Below are 6,779 nucleotides of genomic sequence, written 5' to 3'. Positions count from 1 at the left end.
GTCCAATCACAATATAACTAGAGCCGCATTCCCGCTAACGGCAAGTCTTGTGATTTTGGCAGCCTCACTGACAATGGATCCAGTCCATTTTCTTAGTTTTTTTGCATTAATGTGCTAGTCTTACACACTTTAAAGCCAGTTTTCCTCATAAATATTGGCGGAGGGAAATTATATCTCAGCGAATCACGTCACTCAACCATTAAACTCAAATCACAGAAATTGATCAAGATCCATTCAGCTAACTCGATACAATCCCGTAACATTTATCACATTCAATGGTCATAGGGATTTCTGACATTAATTTAGGGTTGCATACTGACAAAAAGTCTTATGCATGTTTATCATGGTCAATGCCAATGCTTTTCCCTAAAGAGATCCTCTAATAGACTACAACTGAGTACAGAAGGCCCTCCCTTGCACTGCCACAATCCTCCCAAGAGCTGGAAGAACGGAGCAGACACTGATAGAATCCGGGCCAAGATCCTCACAAAGAGATGCATTAACTCTGCAAGTAAATGAAGAACCTAATGATGTTGATCATGTTGAGATGAGCCCAAGAGCATCCTGAGTTTCAATGGAAGAAGAACATCACCGTCTGTACAAAGAGTCGCTTGAGCAATGTCACACATTTCGGTTCATAATGTTTCTTTGGTTTTAAATGTTCAACATCCAGAAACCTCATGGTGTATTTCAGATTCTGAAATGATTCAATGCGATCTCTGATATTTGGACCCCACCTTGTATTGTGTACTGTTTGTGTGATCTAGAGAGAGTTTCTGGTCTCATTAGCATGTACAACTTGCAGTCCTCTACTCAAGCACTCTGTTTCAGAGTAGGACTAGTAGAAAAGAGACTTTCTGTGAAGAAGAAAAAAAGAGCAGCATTTCCATAGGCGCACTTTTGTTTGGGGTAGAAACGAAGACTTGTACGACAGGGTAAATTCTGGGCCTCTGGTCAGTAGGGAACAGGAGTTACTCAGTCGGACAGGCTGAGCCCTGTAATATCCTCCCACTCACTGGCTTCTGAATGGACTCACAAACAAACAGGCCTTCACAGAGGAGAGAGAAGAAAAGAGACTGAGGGAGGCTGGGGCACCAACCCTTTGGCCCAGACAGCCAGTTCAACGTAATGACCCATATAGGGTCAAAAGACTCATGTCACAGACCGAAAGGAAAAACAGCTGGGTCAAACTCCACAGACGTCACACATGTTTCATTAAGGCAAAAATATGCAAATAATGGCTTTAAAGTGGCAGATAAAAAGCTTATTCGCCTAGATGTTGGATGTTACAAGATTCTTAGTTCTTCTCAATAAATGTCCTGTATTTATAATTATTATCCATCATTTGATGGACTAGGTTTTAAATTCTCAGTCATTCTCTAGTTTTATCTATAGTTAAAGCGCTGTGTTTTGGTTTTTTCTTTTAATCTTCTTTTGCAGTGGGAAAAACAACAGACTTGCAGTCTTGAGATCTGTTCATTTGATTCAATATTTCACTGAATTATTTAACCGTACTACACTGGAATCTCTCATTTTCTTTTTAAATCCTCACTCACATCTCTTTCCTGGTCTATTTTTGCCAGGGTGCTTTAAAACATTATTTTCTTCCTTTTTATTCACTTTTAATCCATATTAGCATACTGTAGCATAAAATGCCCTTCTGGTCATTGTTAGATCCAGAATCTACAAAGATCCTCACACTCTGTATTTTTTCTTCTTCTTTTTCCTTTTGTGAATTTTGAGATAATAATTTAAATAATTTCAGCATTTTGTGTAAATCTTATCTACTGTCATTAATTTGTATTATAGGCTATATCAGTATTAAATATATGTAGATATTTGGCCAACCTGCTTGACAAATATCACTATTGAAATTGCATATTATTTTAAAGTTTAAAAAAATTTCTAAAGTCACAATTAAACTTTGACAAAATCATTGTTAAAATCTAAATTTAATACACAATAAAATGTCCAAACTGAGTAATATCTTAGATTTCTTAAACTGGCTTCATCCAAATGAAGTATCATAAATACTCTGATGACAAATTTAGTTTTATCTAAAGTAGTAGTAAGTAAATAGAAGCAAATACAAAGTAAGTACACTCTTAAAAATAAAGGTGCTTCACGATGCCATAGAAGAACCTTTTTGTTTATATGGTTCCATAAAGAACCTTTAACATCTGAAGAACCTTTCTGTTTCACAAAAGGTTCTTTGAGGCGAAAGAAGGTTCTTCAGATTATAAAAAGGTAAGAAAGAGATGGCTCTTTAAAGAACCTTTGACTGAATGGTTCTTTGTGGAACCAAAAATGGTTCTTTTATGGCATCGCTTGAAGAACCTTTTGAAGAGCCGATGATGCAATCCACTTGTGAAAAAGAAACAAAAATGCAGGGGTTTTTGGGGGCGGAACTCTGTCCACAGATGAACTCATCATATAAGAGCCAAAGACAGAAATAAGATTACAGCCCTATGTTCTTAGCCTTTGAAACGAGTATGACTACAGGTCAAGAGCTACTTCATCAAAATAATCAGTGAAATGCTTTTTTATGCTTTCAATTTCTGTGGAAAATTACATTTTATGAAGGTTTTTTTTCTCTCTTTATAGACAAAAGAACATGAGCACCAAGAAGGCAAACCATCTCATGCATGAAGGGAAATTTGTGCCATTTCCTCACAGGTTTCCTCACTGTCTATCCTGTCCTCCATCCTGCTCCATTGACCTAGATCTTCAGGACTCTCAACAAAGCTTAAAAATTCATAAAGATCCAGAGGTACTGTGACAGAGATGTGTATGTGAATCGCATCGCTCCAGTGCGCAGTCAGAGCGATTCGAGTTTGAGAGACTCCTGTGCACAGCTTCTGAACTCATTAAAGTCCTGTGGCAACGTACACGCTGAGATGAGATGCACATAAACAAGTCAAGCTTCCTCTGCTTTTCTGCACTCAGCAGGCTTAATTAAGGGCCCCAGTGTCTAGCTTTAATAGCTAGGCCAAAGATTTCCATCTAACTGACACTGAAATATTACCATATTTCCCGTTATATATATATATAACTTTTGAACGGTAGTGCACTTATAAAATTAAATTAATTATTTATTTAGGCAAATTATTTTCCCCAAAGAATCTCACTAAATAATATCACTATTTCTGTCATGACAACTCTCGGAGGGATTGGCATGGTAATGTAAATGACAATGTTAATGTATTTGGTTTTGGCGGAACAGATACCGAGTAGTACCGAGACTTGCTACTGCCAATACATCCACAACATGCTGCTGTGAGCATGTAAGAAATATTGCTGCTGCAAAGCTCTAGTCATATATTTGAATGTTGAGCAGCAAGCTCATTGGCTACCAATACAGGAGAGAACCATATCCTAAGTATTTGTTTTAAATGGCATCTTCCAAATAGACTTGTTTTGTAAGTCTTAAGCAAAAAGCCACAGACTTTTCCATATGATTTTTAAGTCTACAACACACAATTCTAGATATTCCCTTTGTAGTTTGTTGAGAAAGGGGGATTTCCTGAATGTAGAGCACATAATGATATTCAAGGATCTTGGTTTCTGCCGAGAGACACAGCTGACAGCGAATCCAATCCATTGGTCCTCATCTGACATGCATTAAACGGGCCCTGCGTGTCAAGCACAGTAATTACTCCAGTGGTGGTAATGGCAGTGCTGTGATTTCGCAGAGTAAGCAGATGTGGGGAGCAGACCAGGCAGCCGCTCACAGGTTCCCCACCGCTGTGCAACCACAGCTAAATCAGCAACAACTCCTTAGCCATAAACAAGCCACCTGTGAAGGAGCCTCCCAAGACTCCAGTCACAGAGAAACTCTCAGATTTATCACACAGGAAGATGGGCTTGATATATGTTTTCTCCCTGTGTCACCCTTCAGCCACTTCCTGTATCCTCCCCCGCAAACATAGTTTGAGCAGGATGCATGAATTTAAACTTTTTGCTCTGGTAACTTTTTTGGTAACGTGCTCATCCGTACACGCTCTCCTTAGGATGATGGAGCAAAAACACATTCTGGGCAGTTACTGAAAACCGCAACTATTTTCTCAAGGATGTAGTAAACAGAGGAAATGCTCCACTGCCAATGTTGTCCCATTGCACAAGAGATCAAGAGTTTGCAATAGGGAAACTGACTCTTGAAGGGTCAAAGTGACGAGTGAGGGGTACGAGGGGCTAAATGGAGGTGAGATCTTATCGTGTCCCAACACGCAGTGTCAGTTTAAGGTCAGTCTTTAGATCACTCTACTATCAAAGATACATTTCTAAAAGGCTACTAAAGAGTTAACAGAAAAGACTAGATAGCTAGCTACTGATCTAGGAAGTAATAAATTCCAAGACATAAATTACTCAGCCTACTCCGTGTGGGTTAACAAAAACAAGGCAGGAAAGCCTGACTGTGGTGTATCAAATAATTTATTTGGTCATTAAAGACTGTACTCTCAACACATTTTGCTTTATATTTAGTTAATGCAATCTATCACTATATCAAATGACATTGGGTGGGACTTGGTTTTATCCATCTGGTTTTGATTGGATCATCAAACCATCAAACAAGTGATATAGGATTTAAAGGCACAATATGTAATGTCATAATTTGTTTATGAAAATATCCCAAAACCACTAGAATAGTGTTATATATTTTGCTGACTTGTGTACTTACATTATCCCAAATGTTTTGAAGAATGTTTAAATCCAGAAAAATAAGCCATTTTAACTATTGTAACGGAGCATGTCCATAGTGTCATTGTGTCGCCTGCCAATGACATCATAACCCTTGATTTTTTCCGGTTTTATTTTGTTGAAAACATGGAAACCCCAAAGACACTTTAATATGTTATGCATTTTATTAGACAGGGGACGAACACACAGAGTAGCATTTTAACGGAACTTTCAATACACTCAAATGTATTTAGTATAAAACAGCGCTGTTTTACCCCACATACGCATGACCGGAAGAAGCAGAAGTGGTCGACTGTGGCATAATAAAAGCTCTACTGCTATCGAGCCGTGTATCGCGCTTGTCCTTCATTAGCAATCACTCCAGTGGCCTCGATTCACTTCCACGACTTTTAGCCCCACCCTGCATCATACTACAGTGACCTTAATAAGTCTTTAATACATTAGCTCATCAATTAACATGATTTCTGCCCGAGTCCCGTCGGATTGCATCGGCTGTGGGGATGAAGACAACAACTCCCATGATTCCACACTCAGTCACGGCGTCATCAAACTACGCCTTTGTTTATTGCTTGTTTTGAATATGCGCCCTCTAGCGACGAAAACTTACATATTGTGCCTTTAATTCAATTTAGATTTTATCTAACAAGGTTGTCTTTAAAAATAAACATTGATTGTAAAAACATTTTACACCCTTTCCAGACCACCAGGGCAAATGGTGCCATAATATCCAAAAGGCATTAATGGAAGGATCTGGAAAAAGTTGAGAGGACTATCTCCTGGACCTTTGTTACTGTAAAGTGGCTGAAATATAGATAATGTTATCTTTAAAATAACCAATAATTTGATCAGCACATAGGCTGAGATTCGCTCACGCGACTGTTAACCTCTGGGATTGTTTGTTCTAGCTTTTTCCACCCCTGAGAAAAAGTCTGGACTGGCTGATATCAGTGAAACAAACATCACCAACACTGTCATCATCCTAAAGCCTTTAGAGGGATGGGCTGAACAGCAGGGTGATGACAGACGGTCAGAGGGGAGATGATGGCACGACTGAATCGCCATTGTTTGCAGCATTCACTGTCTGTGCACTGAGGAGAGGCATTTCCTCTGGCACTGTGGACTGTGCAATACTGCAAGCCCATAGAGACCACCATTGTGGAGCTATTCCAATCTGACCTTGACTTCATCACTGACAAACAAGGTCTCCAGTCCAGTTCTCAAGCCACTTCACACATCTTTAGACTGAAATTAAGTATTATCACATGCTTACTGGTCACTGTTGTTCTCTCCTACAAAAAAAAAAAATTCCCCACTAATGGGCAACTGTTTTAGACCTTAACTAAATTACATGAATTGCAAACCATTTTACAAAAGTTTTCACACCAATGTGGAACTTTTATACTTCCCAAAAAAAAAAACTCTGCAGTTGTCTAACTGACCTTTTCCTGACCTGACTTTTGTTGTTGTAGCCTAATGCAAGTTGATTTAGCCATGTTAAATAATATTTTGACTCAAATAAAAGCAGTTAATTTACTGTATCCCATGAAAAACGTTTTCATATTTATAAGTAGGGGAGAGTAAAATTAGCCTTTTTTACTCATGTGGTCCTCAAAATAAGGGAAAATGAGGCAGAAGTACAATGAAAGTATCTTAAGTAATTTCAGGATGTTTCTATCATTTTAAATGATCACAATGTATCTTTGACAAATAATTTTAAAAATATGGGTTATCATTTTAAAAAGTGTTCCTGTGGCTCAACTTGCCACAGGTTAGGGGTAAGTTGATCCGAGTCAGTGCAGGGTAAGATGCACCATCCGGGTGTAAACTGAATCTGATTCAAACCCATGTGAAATTTCAAAGATAATTGACCTCTTTTAAAAACTGATTTAATAATGAATTTTACTTTTACATATAGTCATATTTCTTTTCTTAAAGGGGTCATATGATGCTGCTAAAAAGAACATTATTTTGTGTATTTGGTGTAATGAAATGTGTTTATGCGGTTTAAAGTTAAATAAAACACATTATTTTCCACATACTGTACATTATTGTTTCTCCTTTATGCCCCGCCTTTTTGAAAC

This window comes from Sinocyclocheilus grahami, unplaced genomic scaffold (assembly GCF_001515645.1).
Source record: "Sinocyclocheilus grahami isolate Dianchi unplaced genomic scaffold, SAMN03320097.WGS_v1.1 scaffold9.1, whole genome shotgun sequence".
NCBI classification, from domain to species: Eukaryota; Metazoa; Chordata; class Actinopteri; order Cypriniformes; family Cyprinidae; genus Sinocyclocheilus; species Sinocyclocheilus grahami.
This window is presented reverse-complemented; position numbering follows the sequence as displayed.